We start from the raw sequence: 17,709 nt of genomic DNA, 5'->3' as shown, positions 1-17,709 counted from the left end.
TACAGCTTACTGCTGGGACTGGGGCGTTCCTTCTATTACTATGTCTGTACAGCTTACTGATGGGACTGGTGCGTTCCTTCTATTACTATGTCTGTACAGCTTACTGCTGGGACTGTGGCGTTCCTTTTATTACTATGTCTGTACAGCTTACTGCTGGGACTGGGGCGTTCCTTCTATTACTATGTCTGTACAGCTTACTGCTGGGACTGGGGCGTTCCTTCTATTACTATGTCTGTACAGCTTACTGCTGGGACTGGGGCGTTCCTTCTATTACTATGTCTATACAGCTTACTGCTGGGACTGGGGCGTTCCTTCTATTACTATGTCTGTACAGCTTACTCCTGGGACTGGGGCGTTCTTTCTATTACTATGTCTGTACAGCTTACTGCTGGGACTGGGGCGTTCCTTCTATTACTATGTCTGTTCAGCAGTTATTTACTGATGACTGAGTTTTTGATAATGTCTGAGGGGCTTTTGTCTCTATGGGAACACAGGTGGGCGGGGATGTCATGTGACTGCTCCTCTGAAGATACTTTTTGCAATGCGTGCTGGGATTTTTACTTTCACTTTACATCTGCTCCTCCCACACATCCGGTATGAGAAGCTCCTCCAGGGACGTGTCATGGTGAACAGGTTAGAAAAATTATGTTTAGCCAGTACATTTAGCTTTAGATATTAATACTTCATGGTTTTGACTATTGTCTGGGGCACTTTGGATTTTTGATACTTAGGGTGGCCAACCCCTTTAATCAGGGGCGTTGCTAGGGTCTCAAAAGATCCGGGGCACAAGCCCCAATAAATATGCCCCCCCCCCCGCACTATGCTGTACTTGCTATACAGTGGCACTTACCTGTCACATCCAGGGCCTCCAGGTGACGTCTCCTCTCTGTCATCATCTTCTTGGTCTGGACAACTTCTCTCAGCCGCCTCGTCTCTGCAGAGTGTGACACACAGACATCTTAGCTTCCTCACTTTCTATCATTATCCCCCAACTGGAGTCCCCACAGTGTTATCCTGCTGCTTGCTATGCCAAAACCTCAACCCCCCCCCCCCCCCCCCCTCATACCCCCAAATACTATCCTAAAGAAACATTAATGCCCCCCATAGTAATAGTGCTCCTCATAGTCCCACCCAGGGCCGGCCTTAGGTGTTCAGGCGCCCTGTGCGAGCTAAACCTTGTGGCGCCCCCCCCCCCCCCCCCCAAAAAAAAAAAAAAATGCTTGTTGCTGGCATCATGGCATAGGCTGGCTGACTATCCAACCAAGTAGTTACCAGCCCTCACACCCCAAAGGCCGGTGTAATGTTATACTTCCCTAGTTCGTGAGATTTCCCTACCCTCGTCACTTCCGGTCGCACCGGACATGACGTGAGGAGGTGTGCAGCATCGCGCAGGCGCACAACGACAGGTTAGGGAAATTTCACAGCAGCGCATGCGCCAGGAGCCTCGCCGGCGGTTAGGGTAGGGAAAAACTATGGGCCAATGCGCAGTGATCGGATGGATGTTTTCAGCTGAACACCGGCCGACACTGCGCATGCACCGGGAGCCTCACCAGCGGTTAGGGAAGGGAAAAATTTACGTACGGGCCAGTGCTTTTTCCCTACCCTAACCGCTGGTGAGGCTCCCAGCGCATGCGCAGTGTCGGCCGTGTCCAGCTGAGAAAATTAGTTTCCAATGTAGTATTAATAACTAAACAATTAAATAATAAACATATTGCATTGTCTACTTACCACCAGGACAATAAGATGATCTGGACTCTGGCTGCAGTCTGGCTCTGGGGACTCCATTGTCACTCTCATTATTCCCCCCCCCCCCCCCATTACTCTCATTATTCTCCCCCCCATCACTCTCATTATTTTCCCCCCCATCACTCTCATTATTCTCCCCCCCCCCCTCACTCTCATTATTCTCCCCCCCCCCCTCACTCTCATTATTCTCCCCCCCCCATCACTCTCATTATTCTCCCCCCCCCATCACTCTCATTATTCTCCCCCCCCCATCACTCTCATTATCTCCCCCCCCATCACTCTCATTATTCTCCCCCCCCTCACTCTCATTATTTCTCCCCCCCCCCCATCACTCTCATTATTCCCCCCCCATCACTCTCATTATTCCCCCCCCCCATCACTCTCATTTCCCCCCCCCATCACTCTCATTATTTCTCCCCCCCCCCATCACTCTCATTATTTCTCCCCCCCCCATCACTCTCATTATTTCTCCCCCCCCCCATCACTCTCATTATTTCTCCCCCCCCCATCACTCTCATTATTTCTCCCCCCCCCATCACTCTCATTATTTCTCCCCCCCCCCATCACTCTCATTATTTCTTCTCCCCCCCCCCCATCACTCTCATTATTTCCCCCCCCCCCCCCCCATCACTCTCATTATTTCTCCCCCCCCCATCACTCTCATTATTTCTCCCCCCCCCCCCATCAATCTCATTATTCTCCCCCCCCATCACTCTCAGTATTCTCCCCCCCCCTCACTCTCATTAGTTTCTCCCCCCCCCCCCATCACTCTCATTATCCCCCCCCCCATCACTCTCATTATTCCCCCCCCCCCATCACTCTCATTATTTCTCCCCCCCCCCATCACTCTCATTATTTCTCCCCCCCCCCATCACTCTCATTATTCCCCCCCCCCATCACTCTCATTATTCCCCCCCCCCCATCACTCTCATTATTCCCCCCCCCCATCACTCTCATTATTTCCCCCCCCCCATCACTCTCATTATTTCCCCCCCCCATCACTCTCATTATTTCTCCCCCCCCCCCCATCACTCTCATTATTTCTCTCCCCCCCCCCCCCCCATCACTCTCATTTCCACCTCTAGTGTAGCGTGGCCGAGCTCTGTTCGATCCGCGGTACAGGAGCATTTGTTTCCTGTACCCGGCCGGACTGACAGGAAGTGCACACTAAGTGAGCACTTCCTGTCAGTCCGGCCGGGTACAGGAAACAAAAGCTCCTGTACCGCGGATCGAACAGAGCTCGGCCACGCTACACTAACAGCACACAGCAGGCGCAGGCAGGCTCAGCCACTCAGGCGGCGCAGAATGAGGGGCGCCGCCAGCCGCCCGCCGCCCGAAGTTTTTTTTTTTTAAACCGCAACGTGCGCCCCCTGCTGAATACAGGGGAGGGGGAGATGGAGGGGGCGGGGGCCCGCCCGCCCCGTGGGAAAACATAAGTGCCGCCTCGCCTGCCCATATTACATTGCGGGCTGTCGGCCGCCCGGCGCCCCTGTTGCTATGGCGCCCTGTGCGGCCGCACAGCCCGCACACCCCAAAGGCCGGCCCTGGTCCCACCAATAGTAATTCCCTTCTAGAATGCCCTTATTAGTAACACTGCCCCAACCATGATAATGCTCCTCAACAATGCCCTCCCATATTAATAATACCTTCACAGAGTCTGCAGTAGAAATAAGGCCCCCTATTGTTCCCCCAGTAGTAATAAAGCTCCCTACAGACCCCACAGTAGTAATAAGGCCCCCATAGTGCGCTTAGTAGAAATAAGGCGGATCTACAAGACCCTCCTATAGAGCCCCCAGTAGTAATAAGAACGCCTATAATGTCCCCTGGATTTGCAGTGCCCCCTGCAGTTATAATCCTCCCTCCACCATACAGTCCCATGTAAATAACATCACCTCTTCCCCAGCCGCCTCCAACGCACAATCCCATGTAAACATCACCCCCTAAGGCTACTTTCACACTTGCGTTCGTGCGGATCTGTCATGTACTTGTACAGGACGGATCCGCACCGATATAATACAAACAAATGCATCCGTTCAGGACCAATTCGTTTGTATTAGATTTTAATTTCTAAGTCCCAATACGGATCCGTCCTGACTTACATTAAAAGTCAATGGGGGACGGATCCGTTTACAATTGCACCATTTTGTGTCAATGCAAAGGGATCCGTCCCTATTGACTTACATTGTCAGGACGGATGCGTTTGGCTCCGCAAGGCCATGCGGACACAAAAAACCGCTGCTTGCAGCATTTTGAGGTCCGCCTCCAAAATGGAACGGGGGACCGCACGGAGCCGAACGAATGCATTCTGAATGGATCCGCATCCATTCAGAATGCATTGGGGTTAAACTGATGCATTTGGGGCTGCTTGTGAGAGACCTGAAACGGATCTCACAAGCGGATCACCAAACGCAAGTGTGAACGTAGCCTAAAGTTGACCCTAAACATTAAGTCCCATGTACATAAACATCATTACCCCCCACCATCCACTTTCAACATACAGTCCCATGTAAATAACATCCCTTCCTCCCCCAGCCACCTCAAGCACACAGTTCCATGTCAATAACATCCCTCCCTTCAGCCCTAAAATACATCCCAGTTAAATAACTACAACTCCCAGCATTTCTCTGCCTCTCACTTCACTTACCTCTCCTGTACAGACATCACCATTAGGCTCCTTCTCCTCTTGACTTGGGTCCAATCCTGAACTGGGAAGAGGCGAAGGACCTTTGGTGACATCACAGGTCATGTGATCAGCAAAACAGGCTGTGATAGGATGACCTGGATGGTGACATCATCCAGGTCATCCTATCACAGCCTGTTTTGCTGATCACATGACCTGTGATGTCACCAAAGGTCCTTCGCCTCCTACCAGTATAAGATTCAATTGTATTTGCCTGTGTACGGCAGTACAGTTGCATCTAGCAGGCAGGCAGGACATTCGGGGCATGGGACAAAACATCCGGGGCCCAGGCCCCGAATGTTTTAACCTAGCGACGCCCCTGCCTTTAATATAAGAATGGACTTGCCATGTTTTCCTTGGTTTTTCATGTTTCCTTCTTCGCCACACTTGCTTCATAGTTGCGGAAACAATAAAATTCTCTACATCCTCATCACAATTCTTGATTATTTTGTACCTAATAGATAAGGACGCTAATGCACACAAAAAAATAATTATGGTAGAAACAGAAATTTTTGCCCAAATTTTTTTTTCTTACAAATGTTAAATTCTAAAGATAATACTATCAGACAGAAGCTAGCCATGGAAAATCGGTCTAAGGCCTCATGCGGTCCGCAAAAAACTGAAGCCGCCCATGTGCTTTCCGCAATTTTGCTGAACGGAACGGCCATTGTAGACATGCCTATTCTGGTCCGCAAAACGGACAAGAATAGGACATGCTATATTTTTTTTTTGCGGGGCCTCATTTTGCAGACAAGAGTAGGCATTTCTACAATGGGCTGCCTGTTCCGTTCCGCAAATTGCGGAAGGCACACGGGCGGCTTCCGTTTTTTTCGGGTACGCAGTTGGCGGACAGCAAAAAACAGAACGGTCGTGTGCATGAGGCTATATTGCATATACCTTGATTTTTTTATTTTTTTGGCTGGGGCTTCATGAGACTTTTATGAAGAACAACCAATTTTTACAGATGCAGTCTACTGAAATATAACCTCTTCTGCTAAGTCTTGTCTTCACTTGGTAACGAGGACCTGTCCTTTGCCCTAACATGTCTGTTTTTCTTAAAAACCTTTGTTCATGAAATAACAATGCTGGAGCATATTTTCTTAGAACTCTGTGTTGTGCTGTTCCTCTGTTATTAATCCTAGAAATGTATTAATAAATTGACAATTGGATGTTACTAGAATAAGGGCATAAACAATCTGATACTATTCAGTTGCTGCAGTGCCAGGCTGTGCAGGGACAACCCTCCTTTGACAAGTAGAATGCCAACAATCAGCTGTCAATTAAGTTGTACATTTACTAGGAATAACAGAGGAATGGCATAATGTGGAGTTCTAAGAAAAGATGCCCCTGAACTGTTATTTTATAGGGAACTATATACTAATAGATACGTCAGGAGAGCAGACAGATTCTCTTTAAAGGAAGTGTGTCAAGTTTTTTCTTTACTAATTAAAACCATATAGTGACATATCTGCTTTTTTTTTCTAATCTTTGTTTATTTTCTGATTGTAGATTTTAAAAATTCTATTTTCTGTACATAATTATGGGAGCAGCCATCTTGCCTGAGTTGCTGTTAACAGCATTCAGAGCTATGCTTATCAGCATCTACACTCACCTGTTCTATTTCTCATTAATGCGATTATCTAGTCAACCAATCACATGTCAGTTGCTTCAATGCATGTAGAGTTGTGGTCCTGGTCAAGACAATCTCCTGAACTCCAAACTGAATGTCAGAATGGGAAAGAAAGGTGGGCTAAAACAGCAGAAGACCCCACTGAGTACCACTCATCTCCACTACAAATAGGAAAAAGAGGCTACAATTTGCACAAGCTCACCAAAATTGGACTGTTAAAGACTGGAAAAATGTTGCCTGGTCTGATGAGTCGATTTCTGTTGAGACATTTAAATGGTAGAGTCCGAATTTGGCGTAAACAGAATGAGAACATGTATCCATCATGCCTTGTTACCACTGTGCAGGCTGGTGGTGTAATGGTGTGGGGGATGTTTTCTGGGCACGCTTTAGGCCCCTTAGTGCCAATTGGCCATCGTTTAAATGCCACGGGCTACCTGAGCATTGTTTCTGACCATGTCCATCTCTTCATGACCACCATGTACCCATCCTCTGATGGCTACTTCCAGCAGGATAATGCACCATGTCACAAAGCTCGAATCATTTCAAATTGGTTTCTTGAACATGACAATGAGTTCACTGTACTAAAATGGCCCCCACAGTCACCAGATCTCAACCCAATAGAGCATCTTTGGGATGTGGTGGAACGGGAGCTTCGTGCCCTGGATGTGCATCCCTCAAATCTCCATCAACTGCAAGATGCTATCCTATCAATATGGGCCAACATTTCTAAAGAATGCTATCAGCACCTTGTTCAATCAATGCCACGTAGAATTAAAGGGATTCTGTCACCTCCCCTAACCCAAAAAACGATTTTAAAGCAGCCATGAAGCACAGCTTACCTGGATTAGGCTGTGCTCTTTTATCTTGTAATCCGTCCAGCAGTTTCTGCAAAAAAAGACTTTTATTGATATGCAAATGTGTCCTGAAGGTGCCCAGAGGGGCGTTTTGTTCCTCTTAGAGAGACCAGTACCGCCCCTCTTACAGTGCCCAGCCCGCCTTCCTTGCACTGTCTAACCGCCCCCAGCCTGCCACAGCCTCTCCTCCCCCTCCCTCACGCCGAACGAAGCTCTCAGCACAGGCGCAGTACCCACTGAGGGCTGCGCCTGTGCGATCAGCAGGAGACTGAGGGCAGGAGCTTCATCCTCGTCACTGGGCATGCGCCGAGCCCAGTGACGTCCGATGCTCGCTCTTCCCTGCTGACTGAGGGAAGAGCGAGCATCGGACGTCACTCTGACTCGGCGCATGCCCAGTGACGAGGATGAAGCTCCTGCCCTCAGTCTCCTGCTGATCGCACAGGCGCAGCCCTCAGTGGGTACTGCGCCTGTGCGAAAGTTCGTTCGGCGTGAGGGAGGGGGAGGAGAGGGAGGAGAGGCTGTGGCAGGCTGGGGGCGGTTAGACAGTGCAAGGAAGGCGGGCTGGGCACTGTAAGAGGGGCGGTACTGGGCTCTCTAAGAAGAACAAAACGCCCCTCTGGGCACCTTCAGGACACATTTGCATATGAATAAAAGTCGTTTTTTGCAGAAACTGCTGGACGGATCACAAGATAAAAGAGCACAGCCTAATCCAGGTAAGCTGTGCTTCATGGCTGCTTTAAAATAGTTTTTTGGGTTAGGGGAGGTGACAGAATCCCTTTAAGGCAGTTCTGAAGGCAAAAGGGGGTCCAACACCGTATTAGTATGGTGTTCCTAATAATTCTTTAGGTGAGTGTACGTGTAGGAACCTGTGGACTGGAGATGACTCATTGACTTCCGTGGGAGAGTGTTTTAGGCATTTCTGTGAACTCTGTAGAGGTTTGTGTACAGGGAGGGAGACGAGGCAAGCTGTGACGACCATCATTTTGCCAGTGGTGTGTTTCCCAGTTACCTATACAGAGGTGCTGATTCTCATTGTTATCCTGTCTGTGATGATAATGAGATCACTGCTGGGAAGTGATCCGTACAGAGCGGGAAGTGTTAGCCTTTAAATATGCTCAGTGTGCTTAGCTCTCAATAACAATGCCATACATGGATTGTAACTTTTGCCTGCGCAGTTCATAAGGGCTAATGGTAAAGAGGACTACCCCGTTGGTTGAATAAAAAAAATAAAAAATAAACTATAAGATTTTTTAGTATGTAATAATGTTTGCCCGGGAATGGTGTCACATTTAATTTATACCCTGTGAGGATGTCTGCCATACAAAGTAAGATTTCCATTTTTGGCAATCTTAGATTCTTTGACAATCATAGATTGTGAAATGCCAGTTGCTACCAAACTTTGTACTTCGCCTGCGACTCTTATGGTTATTTTTTTAAAAATAATGTTCTGGATACCATTGCATTTCCAGACTGAACCATTGCAATCTATGGCTTTATCATTTATAAGGCCTCATGCACACGGTCGTTGTTTTGATCAGCATCCAAGCCGCAGTTTTGGCGGCTCGGATGCGGACCCATTTACTTTAATAATGCTGTCCGCATTTGTTGCTCCGCTCCGTGGTCCGCAAAAAAAATATAACCTGTCCTATTCTTGTCTGCATTTTGCGGGCAAGTATAGGCAGTTATATGAATGGCTGTCCGTGTCATTCCGCAAATTGCAGAACGCACGCGGAAGCCATCCGTGTTTTGCGGATCCGCGATTTGCGGACTTCAAAACACACAACAGTCGTGTGCATAAGGCCTATGTATCATAATTTTATATGCTTATGGACCTGACTTTTCTCACAATAAGGGCTGGTTCACATGACCGTGTGAAGCCCGTGCCTGTATTGCGAACCGCATTTGCGGATCTGCAATACACGGGTCCCATTCCGTGGCCATTCCGCATCACGGATGCGGACCCTTTAATTTCAATGGGTCCGCAAATCTGGAGATGCCACGGAACGGAACACTAAGGCCTCTTTCACACGGGCGTCATGTTTTTTGCCCGGATAAGAGGCGGGTGCGTTGCGGGAAAATGCGCGATTTTTCCGCGTGAGTGCAAAACATTGTCATGCGTTTTGCACTCGCGTGAGAAAAATCGCGCATGTTTGGTACTCAAACCCGAACTTCTTCACAGAAGTTCGGGCTTGGGATTGATGTTCTGAAGATTGTATTATCTTCCCTTATGACATGGTTATAAGGGAAAATAATAGCATTCTGACTACAGAATGCATAGTAAAATAGTGCTGGAAGGGTTAAAAAAATAAAAAAGTTAACTCACCTTCTCCTCTTGATCGCGTAGTTCCCGGTCTGTTCTTTGCTAGCTGTGGGCTGAATGACCTGTGGTGACGTCAGATCACATGCTCCAATCACATGGTCCATCACCATGGTGATGGAGCATGTGATCTGACATCACCACAGGTCCTTTAGCCCAAGCCCACAGCTAGCAAAGAACAGACCGGGAACTACGCGATCAAGAGGAGAAGATGAGTTAACTTTTTTATTTTTTTAACCCTTCCAGCACTATTATACTATGCATTCTGTAGTCAGAATGCTATTATTTTCCCTTATAACCATGTTATAAGGGAAAATAATACAGTGAATAGACTGTCACCTAGAACCCATGCGTGAAAATCGCACCGCATCCGCACTTGCTTGCGGATGCTTGCGATTTTCACACAACCCTATTCACTTCTAAGGGGCCTGCGTTGCGTGGATTATCGCACCGCAAAGCACAAAGAGGAGCATGCTGCGATTTTCACGCAACGCATAAGTGATGCGTGAAAATCACAGCTCATGTGAACAGCCCCATAGAAATAAATGGGTCAGGATTCAGTGCGGGTGCAATGTGTTCAACTCACGCATCGCACCCGCGTGGAATACTCGCTCGTGTGAAAGGGGCCTAAGGAAGCACTACGGAGTGCTTTCTGAGGTTCCGTTCCGTGCTTCCGCACTGCAAAAAGATAAAGCACCGCAAAAATATACAGCAAGTGAATGGGGCCGCGATCCCTATGCGGCTGCCACATGGCAAGTGCCCGTGCTTAGCGGACCACAATTTGCGGTCCACAGCACGGGCACGGGCTTCACACGGTCGTGTGAACAAGCCCTAACTGAGAACTATATTTAAACTCCCAGGAATGGAATTTAGCAGTGATGGCGAGTGAAGAAAAATAATTGTTCTACAAAAAATGATATTATCTAAATGCTTTAGCATCTGGCCATTGGATTTCCACGTTTGTTCTGTTTAAAAAGCAGTATTATCATAGCCCATTTCCTGTGAGATTGTCTTTATCACTCAGTCTGAGGCCGGTGATTTTATGTCTAGAAAATATTATCTCTGTAAATTGTTCGTACACGTACTGAAGGCTAAACCGCCTCATTGTATTCCTTCTGAGCTATTAGCATTGTCATTTATTTCTTTGCTGTATCCCGTAAGTAGAAGGAAACTCTCTCAGCAGAGGCCAGGGACACCCGATAGATACATTACACGTGCTGTAAACAACACGCGGTGCTCCAGGTGTAAGTGTCGACTGATATCAGATCGAGTGTTACTAAAGCATTCATTGCTTGTTTTTTTTTCTAAAGGCTGATTTAAGTAGCAGCATTAAATGGCTTTTAAAGTACAAACTCTTAATTTGCTTTTAATCTTCCCGGGATGCCATTTGTAAAATTGTATGAAATTATATTCCAGGGCTGGTTAGGGAAGACTGCTGGCTCCTTCTGTATTGGACAGAATGGCTTTTCTGACAATAATCTGCCGCCAAGACCATCATGGGGCATTATTTTTCCATTAATTCAACAGTTTATGGAATTAGATATCATCTAAAAACATTTAAGAGTAAAACCCAATGTACAGAATCATCGCATGTAATTATTTGTTTATTTATTTTTGTTTTTTTTCTTCATCTCTTGTTATTATTGTATAACATGTTCCAAGACAAAGAGCAATCGGCAAGAAAACACAAAACAAAAAACATAAATATAATTTCAAATAAAACAGTAGAGGAAACATAATTAAATACATGACATAAATACATAAATATATCTCCCTCATAAAATACACTTTGTGTACTGAAGGTTATATTCACACCGTACCCACAATCCAAAAATATTCACAAAATCCAACCAAGTACGGTAGCCTGTTCTCTCTCTCAAGATTAAGTCTATCAGGGCTTGCTCAAATCTATTTTGAAAGCTCCATTCAGGGCCTTCATCACAGAATCCATCAAAAACAGTGAGAGGAAAGTCCAGCATGTAGGACTTTTTTTCCTCCTCTAAAAAAAGCAGGATCACGATCGGAAACTGACTTGAACAGCGTCATACCATAATGGGAATTGTCCAGTTATGTGCCGAATTCCGCACTTTCATTATTTTCATTGTTCTGCTCTTCTAAAAGAGGAAAGCCATAGAAAAAAAACTGTGCTCATGTGAACCGACCCTTATCTATTATTAAAACTTCAGTCTTACTGTCCAGCAAAATAATTTTCACCTTATTGATTTCTTTCTCCATTCGTAAAGAACATGATCAGCTCTATTAAACCAGGCATATTACCTAGTAGGGTTGATCATGCTGACTAAAATGATTCCTTTCTTTTACCTGTAGGGTTAATATTTCCAGATTTAACATCCTTTTTATATTTATGCAGTTTACCTATTTGGAGCACCAAGGGGCTGGCTGTATTTCTAGGGCACCGCTAGCGCAATGCATCTGTCTCCTCTGTGCGCCCCCTCCACTTTTATTGACAGGCCTAGACATTTCAGCTAGCCCTCTGTTCTTGCCCCAGATTAGATGCTGCCACAGTCATTCTAAAAATCACAGAGACAGGTACTACCTTGGTCCATGATGCTGACCAAACACGCACATTGAATTCTATGGGTCCCTGAAAAAACACTGACACAACATGAATGGCATCCATGTTTGGTCCATCTTTCACTGACCACTGGTAGGAGATGCTCTGGAAATTTATTTCCAACTGAGCAGAGTCCATGGAATAGGGATGACACACGAAAATGAAAAAACGAACACAGACCAAACATGGATTCTTTATGGACAGCTTCATAGGATGAAACACTGGATGCATTTTCCACTAATATCAAACATAGAAATGTGAGCAAGGCCAATGCTCTTTCTAATGAGCATTGTTTCATATGGATATCTTTCCAAGTTGTAGAGTTTTAAATCTATACACTTCTAGGAGGTTTTAGCCTTTGGTCTACTGCTGCTTTTCCTCTCTTTAAATTCCACTGATCCTTCACGATCCCCGTGACTATATGGCAGGTGCATAGACTCTCAATAGGAAACTCTTCTAATGCTGCGTTTTGGTATGCTCCCGTTCCAATTACAGCAATAATTGTTTAACAGGCTGTTGAAAAAAGTGAATAAAAAGGAAAACGTTGTAATCACTAATCTGTTCCTGCAAAGGCTTACAGATTCAAACCCGAAGCTTACATACTTTGTAAATTAATTTTATTCATGAATACAACTTAGCCTCATGAGTCCTGGCATCCTGCTGGGAGCTTCTTTGTAATTTCTAGAAACACCTGTCTTGCTGTTCTTGTAACTTGCTCTCCCTCTTTTTTCACTCCCTCTATCTACATGCTCATTTTTTGTTCATGAACACAATCCCCGTACTGCAGAAAGCGATACATGGCTGACATATCCAGATATCCCTCCATTACACTGATATCAATGTGCTCAGTTCTGATATATCCTTTTTGTAGCAGGCAGGTTTACTTAATGATGATATGTAAAGGGGTTTGCCTATCTTATAGCACAAAGAATAGGACCACTTTTATAGTGCTGACATATTCTGTAGCGCCTTACAGACATTATAATTTATCATGGAGCTCACAAACTAAGTTCCCTATCAGTATGCCTTTGGAGTGTGGGAAGAATCCAGAGTACCTGGAGAAAACCCACACAAACACGGGGAGAACATACAAACTCCATGCAAATGTTGTCCTTGGTCGGATTCAAACCTAGGACCTCAGCACTAAGTTTTGAGCCACCATGCTTCCATACACCATCATTTTATAATATTGGAAAACCTCTATAGGGGCAATAACATTTCTAAATGCCCTGAGGTTGTCTGTTTTTGACAGGCCACACATAGCGTTTTTTCATTTAGGTCAAAAAGTTAAACTTTGGTCTCATCTGACCAGACACCTTATTCTAGATGTTTGCTGAGTCCCCTACATGGCTTGTAGTAAACTTATGGCTTTCTTTCAAAATGGCTTTCTTCTTGCCACTCTTTCATAAAGGATAGATTTGTGGAGTACACGACTAATAGTTGTCATGTGGACAGATTCTCCCACATGAGCTGTGGATCTCTGCAGCTCCACCAAAGTGATCATGGGCCTCTTGGCTGCTTCTCTAAATAGTGCTCTCAGTTTAGGTGGACGGCCATGTCTGGGTAGGTTTGCAGTTGTGGCATACTCCTTCCATTTTCGAATGATGGATTGAACAGTGCTCCATGAGATATTCAGAGTTTGGGATATTTTTTTTATAACCTAACCCTTCTTTATAATTCTCCACAAGTTTATCCCTGACCTGTCTGGTGTGTTTCTTGGTTTTCATGATGCTGTTTGATCACTAATGTTCTCTAACAAACCTCTGAGACCTTCACAGAACAGCTGTAGTAATACAGAAAATAAATTACAGTACACATAGGTGGGCTCTAAGTACTAATTTAGTGACTTCTGAAAGCAATTGGTCACGCTGGATTTTATAAAGAGGTATTGATCGTGCATGGGGCTGAATACAAATGTATGCCACACTTTTCAGATTTTTATTTATAAAAAAATTTGAAAACCATGTATCACTTTATTTTCATTTCACACATACCTGCTACTTGGTCTACCACATTAAATCCTACCATTTTTGAATTTTGTGGGTGTAATGTGAACATTTTTGGAAAAGTTCAAGGGGAATGAATGTGTTGTCATAGCACTGTTGTAGGTCATGGACATGAGGGCATCAGAGGCGACATCTCTTGGACCTTAGAACATGATGTATGTGAAAATATAAGACATTTAGTCATTTTTTTATATTTTATAGCGGTAAATGTGCTACAATAACCAAAGAAGTGACACCTACCCATTTGCTTATCTTCTTCTTTCAGCACTTTACTCTAGTCCTTTCTGTTGCTGACATCATCTTCATCGCTGCAGCGGTGACCTTCTGTGCACACATGTGACTGTGCAGCCAATTTAGTGGCCTCAGTGCAAGGTATTACACTGCAGAGGACAGTATTTGGCTGCAGCAGTGCATGGAAGATCACTGCTGCAGTCAGGAAAACAAACAGCAGTAGGGAGGACCAGAGCTCATCGCTGGAAGCAGAATATTAAAAAAGGTATGAGTATCTCTTCATTTGTTATTTCTTTCTGTTTTTCATCCTTTGCTACTAGCATCATTTTATACTGCACCAACTGAATAAAATAGTAACTGAATGCAATAGTAACTGTATACATCTGTGGGCAGTGCACTCCCTCTAGTGGTAACCAAAGATGAACAGATTTTAATAATTTCTCTTGAAGGTATGAAGGGAAGCAGCAGAGTCAGTTCAGCGTTCAGCCTCATATTATTGATGCAGTCTGGTATTGTCACAATCAGTGTGTGTGGGGGGAAAACTCCACACTGAACACAGGAGGGAAGGGAACAGTAACTGGGCCTGGAAACTAGGGAAGAAACAGGTCACCTCCTAGACAACCATAATCCAGGCCCTGACTACCCATCAATATTAATCAACCTTAAGGGTAGGAATAGTAATATGCAGGAAACCTAGGCCCTGATTTCCCTATAAGGCCCTGGGATAAGGTTAAGACCAGAGACAACCCATTCCTCCCCAGATGGATGAATGGAAGTCTCTGTCTCAGGCCCAGATACAACAGGAAACACAAACGCGACACTTAACTTCTGTAGAGATGGACGAACAGGAACACCAGAGATGACCTCACACCAGCTCAGCCAAACCCAAATGAAGCTATCTACCGCATAGTCAGAAGGATGGGGTCAGACTATAAAGGGTAGGAGTGATGACCACTGAGCAACAGCTGAGAAAAGGGAAGTGGTCATTAACCCTATCAACACTAAATCAAGAGAAATCAAGGAGGCTGTTAGATTCCTCCACGCTCAGCCAGTCTCCCTGATCTCCTGACACCAGTCACCTGAGGGAACGTGACAGTACCCCCTCTTCTATGGGTGACCTCTGGGCACCCAGGACTGACCTTTTCAGAATGGGCTCTATGAAAGGCTTTCACAAAACGATTTGCATTAACATCGGCCGCTGGAACCCACATCCTCTCCTCTGGTCCATAACCTTTCCAGTGGACGAGATACTGGAGGGATCTACGGAGAACTCGGGAGTCCACAATCCTGCTGATTTGAAATTCTAAATTACCGTCCACCATGACAGGAGCGGGAGGCAAGGAGGACGGCTCAACAGGTTCGACACATTTCTTCAACAACGACTTATGAAATATGTTATACATTTTCAAAGCCTGAGGAAATTCAAGACGGAAGGCTACAGGGTTAACAATGGCAGTGAACTTATATGGACCAATAAATCTTGGGCCCAACTTCCAAGACGGTACCTTAAACTTATTGTTTCTTGTGGACAGCCACACAGAATCACCCACTCTCAGGTCCTGACCATTCATACGTCTCCTGTCAGCCACACGCTTATACCTGTTGCCCATCTTTTTCAGGTTATTTTGAATTTTCTGCCAAATCGAAGACAAAGAAGAGGAAAATCGTTCCTCCTCAGGAATACCGGAAGTTACAGAACCAGAAAATGTGCCAAACTGCAGATGGAATCCATATGCCCTAAAAAACTGTGTACGGTTTTTAATGGCAAACTCGGCTAACGACAAGAATGAAGACCACTCCTCCTGGTTCTCCGAAACAAAACATCTCAAGTAAGTCTCCAGATTCTGATTGATGCGCTCCGTCTGTCCATTCGACTGAGGATGAAAAGCCGAAGAAAAGGACAATTGTACCCCCAGTCGAGTACAGAACGCTTTCCAGAATCTGGAAACAAACTGAATCCCCCGATCAGACACCACATCAGGGGGAATGCCATGTAGTTTCACAATGTTATTGACAAACACCTGTGCAAGAGTTTTGGCATTAGGTAGAGCAGGCAATGCTATAAAATGCGCCATTTTGATTAACCGATCAATTACCACCAGGATCATCTTTTTTCCCCGAAGAATTCGGTAAATCCATGATAAAGTCCATGGACAAATGCGTCCAAGGTCTGGATGGGATGGGTAACAGAAAAAGAGATCCAGAAGGCCGAGTATGTGTCACCTTAGCACGAGCACAGGTACAACAGGCTGACACATAGTCCTCAACACACTTACGCAGCCCCGGCCACCAAAATCTGTGCGAGATGAGATCAACAGTGGATCTACTCCCAGGGTGTCCAGCCAAGACAGTACAGTGATGTTCCTCAAATACCTTGTGACGTAAGTCTGAAGGAACAAACTATTTACCCGGAGGACAAGAGTCCGGTGCAACCTCTTGGGCCTCCAACACCTTAGCCTCAAGATCAGGATATAGGGCAGATATGACTACGTGATTAGACAAAATAGGAATAGGATCTTTAGATCCACTCACCCCAGGAATGCTGCACGACAAAGCATCCCCCTTGACGTTCTTAACCCCAGGGCGGTAGGTGACAATACAGTTAAATCTGGTGAAAAACAGCGACCATCTGGCCTGCCTTGGATTCAGTCATTTAGCCGACTCAAGGTAAGCCAGATTTTTGTGATCAGTAATTACCGTAATAGGATGAATTGCTCATTCTAACCAATGGCTCCATTCTTTAAAAGCCAACTTAGGGTACTTTAACACTTGCGGCAGAGTGATCCGGCAAGCAGTTCCATCACAAAATGTATGCAAACTGATGGTATTTGTAAGACTGATCAGGATCCTGATCAGTCTTAGGGCTCTTTCACACCTGCGTTCTTTTCTTCCGGGATAGAGTTCCGTCGTCGGGGCTCTATGCCGGAAGAATCCTGATCAGTTTTATCCTAATGCATTCTGAATAGAGTGAAATCCATTCAGGATGCATCAGGATGTCTTCAGTTCCGGACCGGAACGTTTTTTGGCCAGAGAAAATACTGCAGCATGCTGCGCTTTTTGCTCCGGCCAAAAATCCTGAAGACTTGCCGCAAGGCCGGATCCGGAATTAATGCCCATTGAAAGGCATTAATCCGGATCCGGCCTTAAGCTAAACGTCGTTTCGGCGCATTGCCGTATCCGACGTTTAGCTTTTTTAGAGTGGTTACCATGGCTGCCGGGACGCTAAAGTCCTGGCAGCCATGGTAAAGTGTAGTGGGGAGCAGGGGGAGCAGTATACTTACCGTCCGTGCGGCTCCCGGGGCGCTCCAGAGTGACGTCAGGGCGCCCCAAACGCATGGATCACGTGATCACATGGAACACGTCATCCATGCGCACGGGGCGCTCTGATGTCATTCTTGAGCGCCCCGGGAGCCGCACGGACTGTAAGAATACTGCTCCCCGCTCCTACTATGGCAACCAGGACTTTAATAGCGTCCTGGCTGCCATAGTAACACTGAAAGCATTTTGAAGACGGATCCGTCTTCAAATGCTTTCAGTTCACTTGCGTTTTTCCGGATCTGGCGTGTAATTCCGGCAAGTGGAGTACACGCCGGATCCGGACAACGCAAGTGTGAAAGAGGCCTCAAAAATGCCTGATCAGTCAGAAAAGATGCATTGAAATGCCAGATCC

This window comes from Bufo gargarizans, chromosome 9, assembly GCF_014858855.1.
Source record: "Bufo gargarizans isolate SCDJY-AF-19 chromosome 9, ASM1485885v1, whole genome shotgun sequence".
Lineage (NCBI taxonomy): Eukaryota > Metazoa > Chordata > Amphibia > Anura > Bufonidae > Bufo > Bufo gargarizans.
Note: the sequence above shows the minus strand (reverse complement) of the source record.